This window comes from Lonchura striata, chromosome 12 (assembly GCF_050655825.1).
Source record: "Lonchura striata isolate lonStrDom1 chromosome 12, ASM5065582v1, whole genome shotgun sequence".
Lineage (NCBI taxonomy): Eukaryota > Metazoa > Chordata > Aves > Passeriformes > Estrildidae > Lonchura > Lonchura striata.
The window spans coordinates 13,302,890-13,328,135 of record NC_140714.1 but is presented as its reverse complement, the minus strand read 5'-3'; the positions used below and the strand labels follow the sequence as shown (position 1 = coordinate 13,328,135).

Genomic DNA, 25,246 nt, shown 5'->3' with positions numbered 1-25,246 from the left:
TGCAGTGCTCAGGTGAGAGGTGAAAACTCATTTGTTTCTCACTGAGAAAGAGAAAACTCAGGTGAAATGGCCTGATGTCAACCCCTGTAATCCTGCAGTGGTGGTTAGCAGATGGGCAGCAAGCAAAAGTCAAAGCAGCTCATGCATAAAGTGGCCTAAATCACAAACCACCAAAGTTGCTGTAAAATCACGGCCAAACATAGCAGTAAAGGACAAATATTTAGGCAGTGTCAGTCAGTCAGCTAATGTATGTATCAGCATATTAGTGAGGAAATCCCCAGAAGCTCTGTGGGAGTTTTTCTTTTTGATCTGCCACCACCTGCCCGGCTGCTGGCACGGCACCGCAGCCACCAGGCAGGCGGGAGCAGCTCCCCTGGGAGCCCAACAAGTTGCTCCTTAAGGCAAAAAACCACTTCATTAATGCACAGGCAGACCAAGAGCAACGAGCAGCAGGTGAGGAGCAAAAGGGAACCAGACTAGAGACAAGCTTGTCTGCTTGCCCCAGAACAGCGTCAGCAAAGCTGCTTCTCTGCTTGTTAGGAGTAACAAATGTTCTTCGCTGCTGTCAGACTTGAACGAGCTCCACTCTGCTCACACCAAGCTCTGGTGCCTCTCCTCATCCTGCTGAGACCCTCAGCCAAGAGACACGTTCGACATCTGTGAAGCCTGAAGTCTTGGCTCACATGAACATCAGCATGGGTAGACTGGAGATGTTGTTTTAAGCACCTGACATTCTCCATCTGTCTTCTTTATTTTTAATTATTTCTCGTCTATGGAGTGACCTAATCAAACAAGCTCCCGTCTGATGTCAAGGTTCTTTCTTTGCTTTAATCTCTTCACATTTCTATATAATTTCTTTTTCCTCTGGAACTATCAAAGAATTTTCTTTAACAAGCCCATCAATGAAAAACAAAGTCTGCATTCTTGAATTCTAAGTCACACATAAACCGTAAAGATGCTGTTTGCTCAGTGTTGACAGAAGCAGTCGTCTGCCCTAATTTACCTTCATCGTATGTTTTTATTAGAGCTGTGGGAGCATGCATAAACTCACCAGGGAGACATGCACATTACAGGGCTCTTTTCTTAAACTCTCAGCTCTAATAAAAACACACAGGCTACAGCTCTGTCCTATACTGGACAGCAATACCTCTCTGTTCTGTGTTCTTTTCATATCAGAACAATTGTCTTTGAGAATATTCAGTTACTGGAAGTCATCACAACATGAAGGAAGAATGGTCTCTGAGGAATGATCTTTAGGGGGTTGTCTCTTCCTCAATGTTTTGCTGCTCAGTCCTGCAGAAGACCTTAATGATGCTTTACCTCTAACTCAGGTGTCAAGGCTGATGTCCCTATTTTAACCCAATTATTTTTCAGGTCCTTATGGGGAGAGTGGTTCCACTTCACTAATGGGCCTCCAACAGTAACTAAAATGGCCATGTTGCTACAGGCTCACATTATTCTAGACAGGATTGCTATCCCCACTGCAAAATTTTTGAGGCCCTACTGATAAGGGCCTTTTTTGAGGCTGAACTGATTAGATTAGATGATTAGATGTGGATGCATACATCCACATGCATACACATCAAATGGGGACAATCTGAGCACCACAGTAGAGTGGCTATCACTGTGGCTGATTGGGATGCTTCATATTTAACTTGCAGAAATCACCTAGATTAGAGAAAGGTATCATTTGATCTTCCATTTTTCCACAGATGCTGCCAAATAGTTTTCTAAATCAGTCCCAAATGTGGCCTGGTCTCTGTGTTGGGCCAGTGTGAATATAGTAGTGGTTTTGTTCCTCCTTGCTACCTTCTCTTCTCCCCCCACGCTTCCTCCCAGACTTTGGGGCGAGAGTACTGAGCCCCAGAATATCGCTCGAGTTAGACAAAACAAAGCTCCAATGTATGCTAGATATAATAACCTGCAATGTCTCCCCTGTCATCCCAAATTACTGCAACACACCGTGTTCCCTGCCTGCCTACCTTCCTGCTGCTGGAGAGCCGTGCTCCCTCCTGCTCAGCTGGGCTGGAGCAGGGTCAGGTCGGCTCCTTGCCGAAATGTGCCGGCACCGCGCTCCGCTGGCCTCGGGGACCAGGGGCAGGTGTGGCTCGCCCTGATGGCCTGCAGGGACCTTCAGCAGTCACACACTTCTCAGAAAGGTTTGCGGCTTGCTGCAAATTAGTCACTGCCAGCAAGTGATTCAGGCAGACCAGGCTCCCCAGTACCTGCCTTCAGCTCCTCACTGGGAGTTAGGGGGGAATTTTTCCTTCCATGCCAGGCTGGCAGTGTAGCAGGTTTGGGAACTTAGTTTCAAAAATAACTCTTTTGTGATGTGCTTTGTAAGCCATTTCTGTAAAGAACCTGACTGTGCAGTCAGAAAGCTCTCTGCTATTATGAGGAGATAGGTTTTTGGCAAAAAGTGTCATCAATTGATTGCATTCTTTCTGAAGTTCATTGTAAGTATTTTACCTTACTTGTGTTTTCTGGTGGTTGTTGAGAAACAACTACAGTCCAAATAAATACACTCCTGGCTCTCCTGTGCAAGACACATACTGCTGCAGTCTCAGGTGCCTGTAAGAGCTGATGTAGTTTTTCAGCCTTAGAGTTCTCACTGTCCTCAAAAAAGTCAGGTCCATCAAAACAGTCTTTGCAGTAGGTCTTTGAAGAATCATCTCAAACATTTAGGAACAGTTTAGAAAGCCCTTGATAAAATGTGCAGCAAGTGCCAACAGCCAAGTCACTACAAGTATTTGAAGACAGACTCTTCCATTCAATTTGGTGGACCAGAATAAAATGCTTTTCAGGACCACATGGTGAGGAATTCCACGCCTACCACTTTATTGCAGTGCCTAAAGAGGGTTGAGTGTACACAGTGACACATCTGTAATCTCTCCTGTACTCTTCATTGGCACAGCTGAAAGATAAAGATGAAGAACAAAGATTTAGGGTAAATCAATGAAGATATGGCCCAAAGTGGTAAAAGAGATGTTCTCCCATAAATCAGTGAATTGCAATATAACATGTATTTTTTTCTCCACCTGTCCCCTCATACACTGCATACTGCATCCATCAGAGGGCTGAAGCTTCAAATATCTCTGAGTTTGTGTATGTGATGTTTTTAATCAGTGATGTTTTGTGCTCTATTTCACTTACTGCTGCCTTACTCTTACATCTATTTGTCGTTTTTTTTTCAGAAAGCTAGTGATAGAAGGGATTTTGTTTTGTAGGATGCCCTTTGCTTTCCTCTTCACATAATTTTTCTTCTCTTTGCCTGATTGAAAGAAATCAGTAAACATGGCAGAATCCCAAAGGTATGATCTCACACAGAGCCAGCGAAGACCCACCCTCCTAGCAAACCAGGTTTTTTACAGTTCTTTCTTGAAGCATGAGTATATGAATTTGGAACTATAAGGGATTAAAAGGGCTTGTTTTGGTTTTATTTGGTTTGCACAATGTAATTTTTTGCTTGCAACAGCAGATATTTAATGATGATCATGGCAGAAGTAATTCCTAGGTCAAGCAGACTCCTGCCAGGCACTAGGGGAAAATGTTCTGTTTAATGTTGCTTTCCTTTGTGTATGGGAATGATGGAGTACTGTCAAAGGTGATGGAAGGACAACATCATTTAAAAGTGGATTTGCACACTGTTAACAAAGGTCTTTTGGTACAATTCAACTTATATTGTTGCCACTCTACCTAAGATTTCAATCCAGGATCAGTGGCCAAAACCATCCCAAGGAAGTTACCTCCTAGTGGTGACAGTGTGAGAATAGTCACTGCCACACTCATATCATAGGGATTTCATATCATTTCAAAGACCTTTTTCCCATCTTTGTAGTAGTGGTTTGTGAAACAAATGAAGTCCTATAAGTGAAAACATCAGTAGAGAACCGACCTTCATACACAGAAGTATAAAATAACAAATCTAGCATCACAACGAGCCAACAGTGCAGGGCACACAGATGGAAGCAGACAAAGTAAATTAAAACAATGTTGATATCTGCTGTATTCCTCAGAATCTTGGAGGGTATGAAAAGTCTCCATACATTTTTATCTTTCTAGTTGCTTATATTCAGATTTTTACAAGCCCAGAACCTACTTTATAGATGTTCTCCCTGTCATTAGTAACAAATTAAGGGAAGGACTACTGTAACTTCAGTAACTGAGTAGTAGTTTGATCATAAGTTAGATGGCAAACGTTTTTTTGTTGTTTTCAGTAATAATTTTTGCTCTTTTTTGTGCCCTTTAATTTAAGATTAAACCCACTTTTTTAAACAACAACCTTAGAACAAAAAAATAATCTTAGAAAAGGAAGTAAATGAATACTAGTTTCAGGATGTTTTTATTAGAACAGTTTTAGTAAAAATTGTTGGTGAAATACTGTTCTTGTAACTCAGTTTTCCTTACTACTGAGGAAAATCAGAAGCAGAAAAGGAGGTGGTTTCTGGTCACACCACAAGCCTACAGAATTAGGGCTCAGTCTGACTGTTTAAACTCGTAAAATGAGTATAATGGTGGAATGGTGTAATTCAGGGAACTCCCCCCAGTTGGCTGGAAATTGCCCCAGCCCATTCACCCAGGCTCCCTCTAGCCAGATGTGCCAGCCAGTGTCCCCTGTCCCAAATTTCAGTACCTGTGTCCTCACTGCCAAGAGGAAGGAGCTGACACAACTCAGACACAAGTGTCACACCATAAGAGAGTTCTGTATTCCAGAGATTGATGTGCTTTATAGAAATGTCTTTCCATGTAAATTCTAGCAGCAACATGCTGAGCTCAACAGATCTAACCCTGGAAAGATTTTGAGCTGAGCATATAAATTAGAAAAAGCAGAAACAAAAAAAAACAGAGTGGATTTGGTTACCATTGGATTCTTTTTATTTTTGTTTTACTGTTTTATATGCTCATTTCCCAGAGTTTCTGGAAGTCTGAATGTCCCTACCATGTGAAGAGGACCTGGCAGTGGCAGGAGCTAGGCACTTTTGTATACCTGGTCTCATGTTTTCACCTAATGCATGAGTGACATCTGACATATGTCACTCATACACAGCCAGCCAGCCAGCTGTGCAAGCAGCATGGCAAGAACGTTTTTACTTTCTATGTTTATTGCACACCCTTCCAACATCTTGGGCACCTTAAACCAGTGTTATAAAACTACTGCTGCTATGCAAATAAGACAAAACTGTAAACATGGGAAAAGGTAGGGTGCTGCCTTAATTCAACCAGCTGGAATGTTTTCTCTCTGTAATGAAATGGGCCTCTCCCATTGCCACACTTAACAAACAGTAGATTAATAGGTGGCTCAGTGCAGAGTGTCCATCTCAGTGTAAGAAACTCCTTTGTAGCCTGCTTCAGGGGGACCAAAACATAGATTTTACCTGGAAGTTGCTTACAAAATTCTCTCAGTATGACCTGAAGATCAGCTTGTTTCCAGCCTTAGCAACCTGTTGGAATCACCTGTTCCCGTTCCTGTGCTGCCCAGAGCAGTGAGAGTGTCCCTGGGCAGCTGCTGTACCACTGCAAGCCCTGGGCTCACCCAGGGAATGGAGACAGAGGGGCTGCAGGGGCTGGGGCTGCTCAGCCAAATAACCCAATTTTTATTCATTAGATACTCTCTTCTGGCCACGCAGTTTCTTATTTTCCTCAGAGGCATCCTTGTTATTGAAAATGTCCCGTGTGCCCAGTGCCCCAGCAGGTCCCACAGAGCCTCTCCAGCCCCGGCGGGTGCGCAGGGCCCGGCCGCTCTCGCCGGCGCAGCCGTGGCACTCGTCCCTCTGTGAGGCACCAGCACTGGAGGGGTTAAATGGCTTCTGCCGTGGATTTCCCTAACGAGGGGTTGTGCCTGTGGGAGCTTGTAACTCAGCTGGTGTGCACCCACATCATGGGGCTGTGGGAGCCGCCTCTGCCACCAGGGCTGAGATTACAGAGCAGTTTCCTCCCCGGCCTTGTGACCGCGCTCACACACGTGCACGGCTCCAAAATAACCCGCTCTGGGGCATGAGGGGTTTTCTGGTGAGTTTGCTACACGACAGAATGTGCAGCAAAATCTTTTGGGCTTTTCAGGGTTATGAGAGGATAGCAATGATGTGCTTCCCATTAGTCAAAAACTTCAAGCCTCCCTCTATTCCAGTGACAAAAATTACAGCTGCAGTGAGTCACTTGGTGTGCCTTCCCAATCCTCCTCTTCTCCAGTCATCCATCTCTTTCCAGAAGGCATTTATTTCACTCCTCTCACTGCAAAGCCAAAAAACTATTGCCCCCTGCTCTCCCTCCCTTCTAATAAAACCTGTTCTTCCTTTTCCTAGAAAATCCTTCTCATTTTCTACTCAATCCTTTTAATAAGGCCGCTCCTCTGCTTGGACCAAACAAATGAGTGGAATTTGACCCATATTGACCACCACACAGGATCCCAAACTCAGGGCTCATTGGGAGGCCCTCCTGAGCATTTCAGTGCAAAAGACACTGTTTTATTCTCTCCCACACCATTGTAAGCAAAGGCCTGAATTACCCAGTTACAAGAATATTTCAGCCCCAATGGTCCCACGGTTTCCATGAAGCATTGGCTGGAGCATCCCTGAGTATCCCACCCCTTCACTAAAGCCCCTACACTGGTTATTGTTTTCTTCCATTACCATGATATTTTCATTCAGAGAAGTCAAACCCTCTGTCTTCACTCTGTCTGTCACTCACATGAGCACAGTTGGCTCATCTGAACCTCAAGGAAAGATCTGCTCCTGTTACTTTTTTGGTGTCTTCTGCACTTAAGGCTGCATCTGACATTTTAAAGCAATCTCTGTAATATCCCTAAATTAAATACTCTCTCCTGTTTGGTTTATCTTTGCTGTCATGGACCACAAAGCTGCAAGCTCTACATCTTTTCAGAAAACAAACATGACTGACAGCAATCCTTACGCAGAAAAGCTGAAGCAAACCATGCTTTGAAGGATTTTCTGTTGGGATTCATAATAGCATGGAGTTAAAAGAGAGAAAATAGGTTCCTTGGAGCATAAGATCGTAAAATGCTAATTTCAGTGACACAGTGGTGGACTGAGTAAATATAGAAAGGATTTATTATGAAGTTCTTTAGTGTTGTTGGCACTAACAGCAAATTGCTGGGCAACATTATATTGCCAAAATCCAGGAAATAGCACAAACATTGAACCACTGTATTTTCAATGACAATAATGACTGAAGCTTTGGTATTGGTTGGCATCCCCACAAAAGGCACATGTTGGCATGTTCAGGAATGTAAATGATAGATCTGCTGCTTGAAGTTTATAATTATTTAATCAAACCCAGACTGCAGAACCTGGAGGGACACCGTGTATCCTTAAAGGAGAAGAAAGAGGGAGAAAGACAGAGAAAGAAAGAAAGGAAGGTCATACTTTGCAAGTGACGGAATGTATTGGTCCTCTGGGTGTGCCCACCAGGCATCTGGGACTGCTGCAGAGTTTGTGGGTGATCTTTCCTGCTCACCACATCACCATGTATTTAAGTAGCCCTTCAGAAAACAAATTGCCGACAATCTCTTTTATGTGCTGATGGAAGTCAGATCAATTATCTCCATTTCCTTTCATGGAAGAAAGAAAATCTACAGATCAGGACAGGAAACCACTCATTTGATGAACTATTTCTACACTACTGTACACAGACACACAACCTCCCTCCTTCCCTCCTGCAGACAGACACGCACAGAGCTACAAGGCCTCTCTCTTCTAGACACACACTGAGAGGCACGTTATTTTCAGCTCACATTTCACGTTTAGATTGCTATTATGGAATTTCAAGAAGACTTATTTTGTTTCCATGTCTTGCTTAAAAAAAAAAAAAAAAAAGAGAGAGATAATGAACATTCCGTTTTGAGAAATAAATCTCCCTGCGCTCTGTGTTCTGGCTGTAAGAGCCTGAGTAGCAGAGCTCTTCTATGTTCCCAGCCCAGGCTTTGCTGCGACTCAGTTTTCAATTTAGTCCAAGCGTGATGGAAAAAGAAAAAAGTCTTTCAAAAGCAGTAATTGTGTGTTTCTGGGGAGAGAGAACAAATTACTAAATCAAATTAGCATTACATTTCATTCCTAGACCCTAGGAGATTCAAGGATTTACATAATATACTTTCTTAAATTACGCTGTCAGTGTAAACATTAAGATTCTGCACAAAATCCCTGAGAAGTGTTGCAGTGTTAGCTGATGTCATCATGCAATGTTTAAAAAAAAGAAAAAAAGGGAAGAAGTGCCTTAGGTCTACATATAAACACATGATTGCACTATTTTTAAAAATAAAGTTCAGGATTTAATTACATTCTGAATAATATAATGTCATTAATCCATTCTCTCTGTATGCTAGGAATACTTAAATTGTTTTTTCCTTTTCTGTCTTCACAGAGGAAAATATTCGCTGTAGGGTATTCCTGGCTGTTGAAGATGAAATCCAGGCCCCACATAAGGCTGTGGAAGAGTTACTGTGGACTTCTATGGGGTCATCATTTGACTCCAAAAGGTGATTTTTTTAACAAAATTGACTTACATCAATAGGGGTTCTCAATATTACTCAATTTCACACCCCAGATTTTCATGTCTAGTGATCTTCTTCTTATTCGTGTCACCAAAAGCTCTGTAATTCTCTCACATTTTATTGATTTCTTTGTTAAAAAACTAATTTAGGGCCAAGTTTCTATGTGGGGCTCCACAGCCCATTACTCCCCCACAACCAGCCAGTAGTACCAGGCTGCTGCCAGCTCAAGATTTAAAATTCACTCTGACAAAAAAAAAAACCAACAAAACAAAACAAAACAACAAACCAACAACAACAACAACAAATCACTGCAGTGATCGAAATAAAATGAAAAAAATGGCTTCCAAGTCTGCAGCAGGTGCATTTGATAATTAATCAGAGTATAATGTAGAGAATGTTATTGTTAATTTTATACATTTCAGGTTCACCAGACATGCAAATTGTAACAGCGGAGATTAACTAAAATTGCATTTGTCTCCTAAGACCATATAAAGGATAGTCAGTACTGTCGTAGTTGTTGGGTGGGAGCTATCCATTTGAGGAGCTAAGCCACAACAGCATAAATAAATACACAAATTATGTTTAATTCTTTGTAGTTTAAAGATGACTTGAAAAGCAGTACAAAACAAAGACATCATTTAAACATCACAAGTCAAAAAGCTTCATAATTTTAAAAAGCCCCACACTTACTGTAGTACTGGGTTTTTACATTGGGCTGTTCAGTTCTGTCAATCCTAGAATGCTCTGTGTTTTTGGTGTTTCATACAACAAATGCTCCCCATATGTATTATATTCAGAAAAACTAATTACTGAAGCAAAGTAGAAAGGAAAGTTATCTCAAAAGCCAGAGGGATAGGAGCATTTTATATAATGAGAGCTCACATTCTGCACACAATTTTTCATTTAATCTACCCATGCATAGAAGCCTATTATTTAAAAAGAAATAATAATTGGAAGAATAAATTCAGCAGCTGAACGTCATACAAAAAATATGCAAATTGTGAGACACAGAGTTAAAATTGTGGGCATTTTAAAACTTTTTCACTTACATTAACTATGAAGGGTGCATTTAGAGTGCTAGCATATATGCTTCTACTTCCTGTCAAATGGGCATTTATATGAAAAGAGAACTAGGAAAAAATGGACAATGACCCCTTCTTCTTATCTTTTCTTTTAGGTTTCTTTTCTTTTCTTTCTTAAATTTGCATTTAAATTTCCTGGGGTTTGTCTGTTTGTCAGCACCAAGCCCATCTCTGTGATTTACAGGTTTTGCCTTTAATGATTTCCCCCCAAAAAAAGAAAAAATTTGTTTTTTTAGTTCTCCTTTTGAAATCTCCAATACTAACATCAGATTTTAAATTGAATACATGACAAATGAAAGATATGTGTTAATTTTTCAATTCAGAGTTCTTTTGAAAAAGAAATTAATTATTTATAAAAACCAAAATAAACCAAAACAGGATCCCTTGGGAAAACCTTCACTCACTGAGTAATTTGTAAGGATCAGCTGGACAGGTGAAGGAATATTTGCAATGTCTGTATATAATCATATGAAAGACATAACCTATGCATTTTTTTTCACTGTTTCTAAAATATTTCATTTTCTGCTAAATATTCTGGGTGTGATGCTTGTCTGCTGTTCTTTCTCAAAGCCTGAATTTTCAAGTGAGGCAGATCCATTAGGTGTGATCATTGGGCAGGACAAACCTGCTTGCTCCTTTACTTAGGTCAAGCCATGCAGATGCCCCTGGCATGGCCTTTGGAAATGTCTCAAATACAGAGTGTAATTAAAAGTGCAGTACAGCTCTGCTTATTGGAAATGTTTTGCTGCCTGCTTGGAATGAGCCCTGCTGATAAACTGAGTGCTTCTGAATGAACCAGTTTGCACAGCCAGCCCTTGGAGATTTTGGCTATGCTCTTGCTCTGCAAGGTAGCATTGCATGGAACTGGCAACCCAACACCGGAGTACCAAGGGTATCTGGGAATACCCAGAACCCTGGGAGGATAGATTTATGCCTAGAAGGACAGGATGTGCAGACATTAAAAAGTCTTGTAAGGTTGCTGTTAAAGCTAGAAAAATATCAAAATTGTTGTTGAAGTGCTATATAAATTCTATTCTGCACTGTTTTCCATTATGCTTGAAAACCTGGTAATAGTTTAGCAGCCTATCTAAGGAAAAAAAAAAACTTTTCTGCCAGTGGGAGTACTGACAAGATTACAGCAGCTGGGTGTCTGTTACCCTGAGCTGTGTTGTACAGAACTAAAATGGATCTTTGTACAGAAAGCTAATCAAGGTGGAAGAGAAAAATTGGATTCATTAACAATCCCTGTCACTGAAAAGTCAAACAATTATTCACTCTTTAGTTGAGTCCAATTACAGAGATATTGCTAGAAATTGTTTTTCTGTGACAGAGAGCTTTGACAGTGGTTTTTCTTCTTTGGCTCTTTTCTTATTGCTCACTCACATTGCACCCATTGCTGAGTGGAGATTAACACCTGTTCCTGTTCTAACAGAAAATGATGGATGGTGCCATTACTGGCACAACTCTCTGTGAACAAAATTAACGTTGCATGCATTAACTTTGTAGTTACAGCAATTACCACAATTGCTTTTGAATCATAGCTTGCACGGACCTTGCACTAAAGCTGAAAAACTGTGGACAGTCATCCTTCCATTTTCTTGGAGAGGGTTGCAGGCAAAATGCAAGCTTGGTCCATGCCTCCCTAGATCCAAGGGAAAGTTATAAAGTGCCTCTGCCTCTTTTTGCCCTCTCTGCTAGTGATTTTCATAACACTCCTCTCAAATATATATATAAGGTTCTCACATTTCATTTTATAGCTACATTTGAGTCAAATATGAAATGGATATTTCTAAATCCTGAGTCAAATCTCCAGTGCTTATCTGGGTTTTTGAAACCTGACCCATGTGGCTAAGTTCATGGACACAGTTGCATTTTGGCTTTAGATATTTGTATCAGTGGTACCACTCAATATAATTCACATCACCTGGTGCTGGCTGTTGGAGGTTTGAGTTCCAGGCTAAGCTGCTCATCAAGGTTCCCTCTAGAGCCATTGGGGTCACTCCAGCAAAGACAGACTGCTGGCATTCCTGGGAGCAGTTGCCATTCCTATTTCCTTCCTGGACTATAGAGGGAGCCAAGACAATTGGCTTGGACCAGGAGCCCAGCAGTTATTCACGATTTAATTCACAGCCATCTGATGAACACAAGGAAAACAGTCACTTACTGCCTTTGAGGTGGACCAGCCAGGTAAGCAGCTGTCTGTCCCACAGCAGCATCTTTGGCTGGATAAACTTTTCTAGCACGTAGAGAAGTCCCTGAAAGTATCTTTTCTTTTTCTCTTGTTAGTAGGCTGAGCTCCTTAAAGTGAGATGTACAAAACTCTTAACCTGTACTTTCTGAAATGTGATACTTAAAAATGTAGTTGTAAAGAGATCTAATAGTCCTTTAGATTATTAAATCTATAGTTGATAAAAGCATTAATGACAATTGTCTTTTCTGCAGCTATGAAACTCAATGTCCTTTCTTTTTTGTGGTGCAACCAGAAAAAGTATCTTTGAGATTTAATCTGATATAAAATATTCTCTAAAACACTTTACATAAAAACTGTTCTCACAAATATATATTTTTCTGAAAGAAAAAAATAAAACAAATTCTATATCACATTTCAACTAATTATCCCCATTCACACAAACCAACCCTTATATTTTCCTGTTGACAACACTGTGTTTTCTTTTCTTTTCTTCTCTTTTTTTTTTTCCTAGTACATTTGTAGCATGTGGATCAAAGGTTTATGGATTCTTGTCTTTTCTTGAACCCACAAGCAAAGTAGCAACACAGCCAAGTTTTAAAAGTTTGCAAATCATTAAGAAACAAAACAGACAAAACACATGGTGTTCCCAAGAGACTTGAGACATGAAAGAATCTGTGTTGTGATGAACGTACACAAAATCTGTTGGGACTAGACTTAGTTGTTTAGTAGGTCTTGGAATGCACTATGATTCAGTTCTCCTCTTGCAACTTTCAGGAATCAGTCTATATATTTTGCCACAAATCCCCCAAATGCTCTCTCTGCAAAGGAATTGAGCCTGTCCATTACTCTGGACTGAACCTCAAATTTTTGGACACTCTGATCTCCATCCAGATTTTAAGTATGTGTCTCATAATATGTATTCTAATTGAAGTTCTGCAGCATTTTCCTAGGTTTTGGGTTCTTTACAAGCTTTATATGATATGCTGCGGTTGTTGGAGTTAGAGGGGCTTTACTGCTGCTTTCAGGATTTCCTGTTGCTGTTTCCTTGCCGTGGCCTCTGCCTGCTCATGGTCTCCTTTCCTGTGTCTCTACCTGGCACTGGTTAGCCTGGCTGCACACAGGAGCAGTGTCAGGCAGGAAGCTGAGCGTGCTGCTTCATGCTGCTATTGCCCTCGTTTGCCACTCTGCCCATAAACTGTTTCTGTCAGTGCCAGTCCTTTCATCAGGCTACACAGAGGGACTAAGCCAAATGTCTTATGCAAGTCTTACACCTGTGTAGTTACATTCACCAAAATGTTTGGCAAGACTTACTTTTCCATATAGCCAACTTGACTGGCACCAATTATACTTTCATCCTTTAATTTTATACCAATTGAAGCCCTTATCAGCTTTACCATTATTTTGCTTAGGACTGATGCCAGAATAACTGACCTGTAATTACTGCGATCCTTCTGCTTCCTCACTTTGGCTTCTGGCAGCATTGCCTATTTCTACTGTTCCCTAACAACCTTTGGATTTATAGTGCCTGGAATCTTTGATATAAAAATATTCATCTCTAGTAGAAGGATTTTAACAGTAAAATCTCAAACAACGTGATGCAAGGGAGTTTATTATCTTTGGGTCATTGATTGTATCATTTTTTTGTCTTCAAATACTAAACAGTAGAGTGTGTCTGTGCATCTGCATGTGTCTATTACAATATATATTTTTTCTGTCTTATCTATAGTATTAATAACATTGTTGTTTTAAACAATTATTGTAATCTGTTCATACTATCTTAATGAATTACAAGAGAGACAATATACTCTTCAAGAAACTTCCTATTTTTCTTAGCAACATGTATTTCCCTAGATTTCTTTGTCATGTCTATATTTCCTTCATTGCTAATTTAAAGTACCACTGTTTTATGTGATAAATGTATATGTGCATCTGTAGAAGCAGGAGAAGGTTTTCCATGTCATGCAGCAATGTCATGGTATGTTTTGGTGTTTTCTGACAAAAAAGGGAGACATAATCACAAACACTGTTCATATGTAATTAAAGGATCAGAAAAGATGTTCTGGCTGAATTTAATCCATTCTGTGCTGAATGGTGTTATTTTACAGCCCAGAGCATTTATTCTAGTGTGTTCCAGTAAAGACATAATAAGAACAATAAAATAAGATACCCTCCACTGAAACTGGCCTTTTTTTTTTCCTTTTCCATTGTCCTTTTCTTCCCTGTGTTTAAACATGATTTGTTTAGCAACTCTACTTGTTCTTCTAAACTCATTCACTTTCCTTCAAATGGTCAGTATCCATCTGTCACTGCACCAGTGCACACCAACAAAGCAGCTTGAATCTTCCCAATGACATCCTGACAGCTGAAATCTGCATTCTCAATTTACAGGGGTTTGGATCTCTCCTGTTTACTGTAGTTTCACAAGAGAATGATATTTTATAAACACCTGGTAATTTAATTAAAATAAGGAGCTGGACTTTTAACAAGAGGGTGGGTTTTTTTAAGGTTTGGCATTCAGAAATAGAACAGATGTCTATTGTGCTTTTTAAGTGTCCAGGAGATCTTGTCAAAGTTGTCTGGCTTGTAGAGTTATTTTTATGTTATATATAAGTGTATATTATTCTTTGTTTTAATGGATGAATACATTTATATTATTTCATAAATGAGTTTTGTTTTCTTATTATGGAGCAGTACTTTTGGTTATTGCCCAAAGCTCTGCATATAAATGTGCTGTACAAAGGTGTTCGGATTAAAGATGTCTGGCTGCAGCTTCATTAAAAAAACTGTTAATTAATCTCAAATAGTATCTAGGATGCCAAAGGCTTTTCCTTTGTAGACAATGAGGGTTTATCTGTGGAATCTCCAGCCACTGGGGCTTTCTCCCCTCCTGTGTATGTCAAGCCCGTGGAGTTTTTCCCCATACAGAGCACTGGCCATAGTGGTGCAAGTGCAGCCAAGCACTAAAGCATTCCCCTGCAACTTTGAGATGCCAGATCATGTTCCCCACCTGGACTGAACATTGTGGAATGCAGATCCCACCTTTAAAGCTGCATCAAGGAGAAACAGAAGATCAACTTTTCTCTTTGGTCATCAGGCTTTTTCAAGCATTATTCTTAAAAGAAAACTTTTGTTAGGAAAGAAAAACTCCAGCAATAGTAGCCATTCCCACAGATCTTTCCCATTAGATCCTGCCGAGTTCACCAGCTCCCGATCTCCTGTCTCCACTCTTACTACTGAATAAGAACAGACAAAACCAAGAGGGATCAGTCCTTAAAACCTCTCCAAAGAGAAAGTTTAGGGCTAAAATAACCACCTAGTGTACTAGTCTCACTCTTGGTCACATCCTGGCCCTGGTTTTGCAAGACTATTGACTTTAATATTGCTCTAACCAAGGGAATGGCATCCTGAATTTTGACCTATTTTTCCTTATTACATCATCTCTGCTCTCTTTAATCTGTTTTGTCTCAGAGTATGTCTGTTCCTTTTGCATCAACTACTGAGTCCTATCTGCAGCTTTAGTTCTGCTTTTGTTTGCCTCTGATCTTTTTCTCATTCTTTTAATGAACATATCAAAAAGTGGCAAAAAAAGCATTTTTTCTGGAATAAGCATGCATATCATAAGGAGGAATATAATAGTTCTTTCTGTCTCCTCTGATTACAAAAGCAAACAAATTGAAAATGTTATGAAGCAGCTAGTGGAGGAAAAAAGACAATTACAAGTGGGCCTAAATTTAGAATTATGAGTTTGAGCCAAATTCTCTGAGGACCATGAGAGTCTTTCCACCCACTTCAAAAGGACGTACAGAACACCTCATCCTACCTCACTGCTCAGCACAGCTTTGGATAAGAACTGTGTTAAAAACCCAGAAAAACGTTCTTGAAGGTTAAACCCAGCTTATTTTCAAAGGGAAAATTTGACAAATTTTGCCAGACTCTGGACCTTAATTAAAACACTGGAATATTTCAAAGTGACAACTATGTTAAGATCTTTTTCTTCCATATTCCTTCTTGGGTGGATCAAATAAAGTAAAGGAAAAAAGACCATCTTGGCTGGAAGTTTTTCTTTCATTCAGATGCCTACCCACACCCCAGTCACAGAGAGGAAAAAGGATTGCTTTGACCTCCTCAATATCTTATGCAGACCTAAAAATATTTATACACGTTGCCCTGTTATTACACAAAGAACACGTCTGCTGTCTTTAAAAAAATATTATTGCCAATCATACTGCTCCTGTGATGATCTTGTGTATCAGAACTATATTTAGAAGAGTCTTCTGCTTCAAATAAATGTAAAATGAGTAAGTATGTAATTACAGTTTAAATCTAATTTAGTAAAAAATTGGTTACTCTGATCCACTACAAAGATTTCAGGTCTATTTATGCTCCCCTTTTGACAGGACCAGCCACACATTTTCTGCGTCACTTGTAAGGTGGAGGTGGTGGTGTTCTTTTGGTGTCATTGGGTACTTGGGATCAACACAATTGGAATTCTCTACTTTCATGAAAATAATTTTTTAAAAAATAAAAACGTATGGAGGTTGTTGTGCTCCAAAGCAATGACCATTTTCTAATGTTTCTGAGGATATGGATGTTGTGGAAGAATACTGCCTGGAAAAGCACAATGTGCACCTGGGGGTCCAGAAAGCATCAAGGGAGGTGACTTTGATCATATTGGCTGTGCCTCCTTCTGCCATAGCCACGTTTCCTCTCCAAAGTCCTAAGCCTGTGTGTGCTGGGTTTGTGTCCATGGAATGCAGGTCTGATGGGCCACCTGGGCAGTGGGGAGCCCTGGGCAGTTTCATGCTTTGGATTTTTCCTTTTTCAGTATTGCATGCCATTCCCTGTGTTCTTGAACTTTGTTGTGAGGCATGTGCATGAACCTTGCAGATAGCAATTTATGTAAATGTAGATTTTTATACTTAAAAAAAAGAAGCTTGTACATAGACATGTATTTAACCATCTCTATATTTGGAACTATTTTCTAGCATTGAGCTAAATTTTCAAGCATTTCTGTCTATTAGATTCCCTTTATCCCATGTGTAGATTCATTACTTTTCCTGATTGAAGAAACCAAAAGAAAAAAAAAGAATAAATTTTTTTCTCATCTGACTTTACAGCATCATGATAAAATGGAAATCTCTACTCCGGATAAACTGTACAAAAAGTGAGCCCTTTGCCAGAATCCCTAGAGCGCCTGTAAAACACTTAACAGAAGGCTTGTTTTGACAAAAGGATATCACCCCTAATTGTCAAATCCATTCTAAACAAAGGTGGGAGAAGATGGGTGGGTACTGTTTCTTGTCAGCTGTCAGGACTTTGAGAACTTCATTGTGAACCATCAAATCTAATTTTGAACTTTTTGTTTTATCAGTCACAGTTTCATGGATTTCATTATTTGCATGGGTTGCTTTTTTCTCAACACTTTAAACATAATGTTTGACTGCTGGTGAAGTGGGATGTGACAGGACAGTCACAAGAAAAGGGCTGAGCTGATCCCACCAGGTGTGTGCAGGCCAGCACCAGCCCAGGCTGGGCAGCAGTGATATTCCTGACAGAAAGGTCCGGACCCCACCCAGGTACAACAAGGGTTCTTGGAGTTTTTGGAGTAGCATCTATCAGCAATGATGTTCCTTTACTGTCTTGCACTACCCACCAGGCATCATCTTCTGTTCTCTTTGTCTCAACTCCTTTACACTTTGTTTGGAATTCCTTTGAGACTTGTTCCCCACACTCTTTTCTTTCTACATTACTGTGTTACTAGAGGTATTGTCGTCCTTTCTCTAAGGTCTTTGCACTTTTAACTGGATTTAATGGCATTTGGGCCAGACAGCCAAGAGAAAACTGGATCATTCCAGGTCCTTCCTTAGGGACCAACTTGTTGGCATTGTAGAACAAGCAGCCATGGGGATTCTTGAAATAAAGGGAGGCCACACACCCATCTCTGCCTGGATATTTTAAAGCCTTTATTTTCAAACAACTCTGTTTTTGGAGAAAAGAAAAAAACCACAGGATACACTTGTGAGGGAAATAATTTCTAAAGCTGTGCCAGATTCCCAGCTCTTTCCTCTGGCCCGGCACAGAGGAGCAATCTTTAGGCTGCCTGCAGAGGACATCTGGTGATCCTGTGGTGCAGGGGAGTCATCATGCTGCTTTAGCCACTTCAGGACATCTGCTCTTTTGAGCTTTTGGAGAGTGATGGGACACAGCCAGAATTTGCAGTATTTTGAAATGGATCTGTCAGCAGAAGAGTCCCTGGAGAATTTTGTTCCTGTGGTGCAATTTCAGGTTGGTCTCTCTTTGCTGTTTTCAAATCAGCCAGAAAGAACCCAGTGTATCTCCAGCTGAGAACTCAGAGAGGAGTTTTCAAGCATCTTTTGCCACCTCTGTGGACTCTGCCCAACAAGTAAGTTTTCAGGCAGAAGAGACCTCTTCTGAACACTGAATAAATTTTTTGTTTCCAATAAATGTCTTAGCCAATAACAAAGACAAGAATTGTGTAGCTTTATAGTCAGCAGAAATCCAGAGCTAGGGATCATCCTGAGCCATGGAGAGAACAAGGCAGTTGTGCTGAACTTCCCTGGCCATGAACTCAGTGTGACACGATTATAAACGCCTGATGTGCTGGTGATGTTCCTGTCACAAATGCCAAAGCTCCAACCATCAGCACTGCCCCCCTGGACCCTTTTGCCACCTTGTGCTCCACTATTCTTGGATTCAAAGCATCAAGGACTTGGTTGCATGGAGTTATACTTTATTTGCTACAAAACATGGATATAGACTTGGTCTTACTGTTCCTACTTGAAGAAAAAAAGCAGAATAAATCATTCACAAATCCATTTTGATGGAATCAGAAATAGGAAAATCTACCTGAAAAGTAGGTGGATCATGAATTAATTGCCTTCTCCCATTCTCTGCTGCCCTCTCTTTTGGTAAAGATGTGTTAATATAACATAATGTGTTAATCAGGGTTGATCCCCCAAAAAGTCTGATGGTTTTGACTTCTAGACAAATTAGCACTCTTGAAGAACACACTGTAATTTCTGTATTGATGAGATAGATGGGACCTATGGAATGGCATCATCTCTCTTAGCTCTAAACCGAGTTGGTATGTACCAAAAAATTAAAGCTATTTCTATATTTATAATCTAGAATGCCAGCAAGGGAGTTCTAGGAAAATTGTTACAAGGATTGTGTCTGACTGGTATGATATCCATTTAACCCTGTCTTAAACAGATAAAAATTCATTTACTTTTTTTAGTGTGTTTTGGTTATAGTGCAAAAGATTAGATTTTTCCAAGTAGGTATCAGGATTTTTTTGATGTATCCATAAATTATGACATTTAAATTAAAAGAAGCAGCAGTTTGTGTAAATGTGAATTCCTCTTCAAGCATCTTAAACACTGAGAAATAAACTGAGCTGTAGAATAAGCTGTGGAATATTGACCACTGCATTCAGAAAATATTTCTGTTGTTTATATAGTCACTGAATTTGGCACAGAATAATTTAATCCAGTAGATCTGATCTCTTGAAATCTTCTTTACATTTAAGCCTCTTCTGCAGGTCTTCTGGGGACAGATACAATTCTAGAGACATAAACTTCAGAATTTTAATCACATTTTAAGGCTGCTGGCACCAGTGATATGCATAATTCACAAGTTTCACATTGCAGACATGTTGAGGCAAACAAGCTGTTGCAAACATGTAGCTGGTTACTGTGTACATACAAACCCAGAAGTAAATATTGTTCATACTTCATGCCTAGTGCAAAATGCCTTTTTGTTTTTGAAACAGAGAAACAACATTTTCTGATTTCCATGGCCACTTAAAGGTACATGGGTAATTGGTGGATTTCAGTATTTTTGTCATGATGGAGAAAACCACATATTTTCCTTTCCACAAAAAAACACATAAATATAAGAAGTTACTAGAATTTTAAATAGAAATGCATATTTTAATGAAGTTTCTCCTCTGCTTTCACTCATCAGAATCCAACTTCCCATTTCTGAATTGACTAACAAATACAACAGAAGTTTTTGAAGCACTTCTTGTGCAAATCTCAACCACAAAAGACATGCAGTCACCTCTACAGGTCCTGAACTGCCTCAAGGAAAGTGGAAACATCAACATTTACAGGTGAGGTGATGCAAAATTTTTTATATAGGGAACCTCTGCATTTTTACAGATCCCTTTGTGTCTACGGTCGCTGTGAAGGGAGACAAGGTGCTGGTTGTTATTCTTTGTCTACTGCTCCTTAGTTCATTATCATTTTTCTGCTTCACAGCATTAACCCCTACATGAAGCAACACCCTCCCTGTGCTTCACACATCACAAAGAGTCACCCATGCTTCTGAGAGAAGCTTCTGGCTTTCGTGGCAGTGCAGGGCAGCAAATGGGACAAAAGACTTCAAAGCAGGCAAATTGAGAATGATCTCTAAGATAAACATGTATTATTCAGTATGTCTGAAGTCCATACCCCTCACTCTGTGTCGCCCAGAGCCTGCTCTTTGTCTGCTGTCAGGTTTTCAGTGTACCTTTGGGGGTGACTGACTTTGCCATTCATTTCCAGGGATAAATATTTTCTCACTATTCAGTCAAGCTTTGTGACATTTGCATGAATTCCACCAGCTCTGAGGAAGAGAAAGATGTACATTTCCAGAGAAACAACCCAAATCACTATTCTAGTATTTCTACCGCACTCCTCTGTCCCTGTCCAAAGTGATCAAAAACTTTACCTTTTGCACCTTTATATAGGCTCAGTGATACCTTCTATACCTGTTGATTCACTATTTCTTAATTTTCCTTTATTTTTGTATTTTATATGTATACTCTTCCTGTTTAACACAGGAGATGGAAGAAGGGAAAAAATAACTGTCTTCAGTCATTCTGCTGAGACTGAAGATGAGTGAATTTTGTATTTTACATACCAGTGGCATGAGAAGGGTGCAAGGAGCATGAAGATTTCATTTATTGAATATGAAAATTTGAATGATTGGTATAAATCACAATTTTACTGCAGTTATCACTTGAGGGAAGCTTGCTTTTGACAAGGCTCAGTGAAAGGAGCAGGGGAACCATTGTTTACCCTTTGGTTTTTTTCCCACTCATAGTAGAGAAAGATGAAAATTAGAGCCCTGTCAAACATAGGAGATCCATCTCATGCAGGGTCTTGAAATATGGCTTTGTTCCAAACTGGAACAAAGCTCCAAAATTTCCAAATATTCAATGAAGAAAATTGTCAGAGAAAAACAATCTAACCCATGTTCACAGAATTAGTTATCTTTGTCAGTATCTAAGTGCTCTGTTTTCACTTTGATTACCCCATATTTTTTATATAATGCATCTACCCTGATGCTTAATAAAATACCTCATGCAAAACTTTCAAATCCAACACTGGAAAATGGCATCATCCAGGGATTCCACTTTGAAAGAAAAGATACCAAAATTTTCATGGGTGTCTACTGAGGTGGTTGAGAAGTGAATTTCAGAGATTTATTGGTTTGTACTTGCTCATTCAGATGAGCAATATGTTGAACAAGACACCCATCATGAACTACCAAGAAGCAGGGAGGCCACCTGACATACACCCAGCCCTGCCCAGTAATTCCACCCGAGTGTGACCCCAGCAGTGCCTAAGGAACTCCAGGAAGGTGTGAGGAGGGATCACCACAGTGTGGGCTCTAAACCACTGCTCCAGGTCCCAAGCCTTTTCAGATGAAGCATGAACAGTTCTGGCAGACAAGGTTAACAAGTTCCTTTCATGATTTGAGTCATGATGGACTGTAAGCTGGGTTTGCAGAACCTTGGAAGATACTCCTGCCAATTACCTTTGATTTGGAACCACCAGGAGCAAGGTCAGCAGGTGTGCCCAGCCCGCACCAGGTTATATGTGTCCTAGAAAGCCATTGGCTATAATGAAATATTTAAAAGCTGCATTATCCTTTTTGTAATTATTTCCAGTACCTTCCTAGCACATAGCCTGGGTGTGTAAGTGGGAATACGTGTTTGGAAATGACTGAAGCCAGCCCTGGGAAAGGAGCTGCGCTGCCGCTGCTCAGCTGCTGCAGTGCTGATCCTCTTGGGCTTGTTGGCTGTTGTTTGTTTAGTAATCAAGCAGGAGCCTTTTAGTCATTGTGTAACCACTGGGGCACAACTTGCTCACATGTGGTCATGACACAGCTCCCTGACAATCCCTCCCTGCTGGGTACATGAGCCGTGAGCTCGGCACAGCCTTGGGGGGCACTGCTCACCCCCTGTGCCACGCTGCTCCCACACCTCTGTCAGGGCAGCTCAGTCACTGATATGGAGCTGTGGGAGCTCAAACCACCACATTGCTCAAAGTAACTTGGTGGTAGAGAGCAGACCTCTAAAATGCAAAGCATTAGGGTGGAGAGTTGGTTAGCTCCTGCCGTTCATTTATTTTTTACAGAGCATCGATGCACTGAAACTTCCTATCACAAGGAACTATCATTAGCTAGCACACATTTATTTGCTTAAGGAGTCTAATAATCAATCATCAAAATTTTCCACTTGTTTTCTGGCATTGTATTTCATCACTTGGTAAAGTATGAAACATTATCATTCTTTACACAAGTTTGTTAACGGAATATTTATTTGAAGAGGTTTCAATATAAATAAAGATTTTCTACATATATTCCTTCAAAGAGATTTATTTTCATTTCAACTATTTGCTTTCCTATGAAAAATTTATGTGAAAAAATAACACAGAAATGTAAATGGCATGAAAATGGAATTATCCATCAGATGGAAGGGGTGATCACTCCAAGCCAGGTATGTGGGTTTGGGTGGGGTACAGCAAATGGCTTCACTGGTTTATGTGTTTGGGGGATTTCTCTGCAAGCCCCTCTATCCCCACTACTGTAGTTCATTTATTATTTGGGAAAGAAAAAGAAGGCTGGTATAAATTAGGAATGGTAATGTAAAAGCTTATACCCACTGCATAAAAGTTTTTCAAATTATTACAAGCATTAAATTGCCAAACTTTTTTCCATATACTGCCAGTATTAAACATGACATGCCTCCTAGGGTTGGTATAAAGTTTTGTCAACATTTTTGGCATACAAGGTCTCAGCCTGGGGTCAATATTTTCTTGACCAAATTTTGTTGTTTCAGTTGCCATTTTACACTCATATAGTGTAACTCAAACATTTCCAAAAAAATGAAATTTGGCAGGCTATTAGTCCATAATGTGGTCTGATGCCTTTGGGTATTTTTTAAATGTAAATCACTGAGATATTTAAGGTTTGAGGTTCAAGAACTGTGCACACACTTTAACAACTTCTTTTAAAAATATTTAGTATGCATATTTACTACATATGTATCTTATAGAGACTAGAGATTAAACTGGAGATTACTTGCTAAAATGTGCAAACTGCTATCCATGAATAAACATCCTCATGAACCCCTATTGAAAGTTTCTTTTTTTAAAAATAAAATGTTTAAAGCTGCAATAAAAGCAAAGGGAAGTAAGATGAGGGGAGAAAAAAATAAATGTTTAAATAATTTTAATGGTTTAACTTGGCCTCAGAAAATGAAGAAGTTCATTTTTTTTCCTCTTGGGATCTAATCCAAAGCCCAGTGAGGCCAAATGAAGGCTTTCCACCTATTCCCATGTGTGCTGGATCTGTTCTCTGCTCTGCTGCTCCCTCACTGTGTTGAGTTGATGGACTGAAGCAGCAGCTCCCACCACATCCCCATCCCTCTGCCTTGTGTAGTGCATGAGTTTGGGTCAGCTACTGGTGGTTGAGGAGCTCTCTTCTGGAGTGTCCTTTCTCTGTACATTTAAATCAGATTTCCCCTTTTGCTTTAACAAATTCCCAGCCATTTGTTACAGTCCTCACGCAGTAAAGTGTGGGAGAAAAGATTTTAGAATCCTGCAAAGGCCCAAATGTCCCTGTGTCCATATCAGTGTTATGTCCCACACAGCATCCCCAGCAAGAACACAAGGTATTAACCTCATTTCAAAGTACTTTTTAGCATCAGCCTGGGAATGCATTCCCTAATTTTTGTAAGTTGCAAATGACAGGATTTGTGTAATCAATGAGCACTGGCGCCATCGCATGCAATGCTCGTTAGAGTGCAATTCCTGCAGTCCTGGAATCTGCAATCTGTTCCTTATGGGGATTTCTGGGAGCTTGGAAACTCTCACTAAGATGCTGGCAACATCAACCAAACATCTCAGACACATTGTCTTTCTGAACCTGAACTTTTTTAATGGTGGTTAAACATGTTGTCTGCTTTAGTTTCCTGTCTATCTTCATCATAAGCCAGCACCTGTTTCCAATAAATTATACACAGAGCTGTATCAGCAACACCTTGGCAGCAGCTGCCACCCTGAAAAGCAGAACGCCCTGGAGGACAATACACCTGTGAACACATACAGTGTTTATTTAGCTGAAAGGCAAAACTTTACGTTACATAAAGCAATTATCTAAAGCCTATTGCATGCTCATTATTAACACAAAATAACCTTGTTCTTTCAAACCAATAAAAATCTATTTAAAGGCTTTTCCCTAATCCCAGGGAAACATGTACTAGCACCATGGTTCTGCTATTAGCCTAGGACTTCAATGTCTGATGGTGGGAACGTGTGGGGGAGGCAACATGAAATGAGGCACAGATTTGGAGTTCATTAGGCACAGGGATGAGAGAAGAAGCCAAATCATTTTCAGAGAGACTGTTGAACAACAAACTTTTTTTCTTTTTTTTGTTGCACATTATAAAGAAGCATTTTGTTGCTGAAGTATAGAACTACTGTGTTTAAAATAGTGTTTGATCTTCCCATCACTATGAGATAGTAGAAAAAGTAGTTCTGAGAAAAAGGTTTTCTTATTACTGGAACAAACCTTTCATTTCCAGTTCACTACCAGCACTGGCCTTTCATGTAAGAGCAGCCTATTTTAGCAGCAGTAAGTAGATTTGGTTGTTTGCAGCAGATCACAGGATAATGGAAATGAAAAAAATCTTATGATTAAAATAGAACACAAATCTGAGAAAAGTTCTCAACTTTTGATAAAGCAAGAAGTAACACTAGGAGCTCTGTAGTTCAAGTAAAGTGCAACATGCAATTTCAGTTTAACACGCATACTTTAAAAATTATTTGGCACATGAACCTCATAAATAATTTAAAAGGGAAGGTATTTTCTACCTGGTGTTTCTAAAACTAGTACTAAATATGAAAAGTTTATATATGTGCACGCATGTATGTATCTATTGTATTAAATGCCCATAAAATGCTTACTTTTAAAGTCATATTTTAGAATAATTTCATTTCCTGTATTATGCCTCCTGATTCCATCTAAGTGATCAGTAGGAACACTCTTAGGTGAAAATGTGTTTTAACACTTCTGTTTGGCCAGCCCTGAAAGCTGTGGAAGGACTTGCTAATGGCTATTACAGCCTCTTTAAGTGTCATTTTCCTAAGCTCTTACAATGCTGAATACAAATAC

General features: G+C 39.9%; 1 long non-coding RNA gene across 1 annotated transcript; it reads left to right on the top strand.

The window, feature by feature from the left end:
- The first annotated feature begins 12,068 nt into the window (after window positions 1–12,068).
- On the top strand, window positions 12,069–19,975 carry LOC146766253 (uncharacterized). Its single transcript, XR_014958161.1, has 3 exons — window positions 12,069–13,212; window positions 18,095–18,182; window positions 19,766–19,975. It is a non-coding gene; the product is annotated as an uncharacterized LOC146766253 (long non-coding RNA).
- The last annotated feature ends 5,271 nt before the right edge of the window (window positions 19,976–25,246 follow it).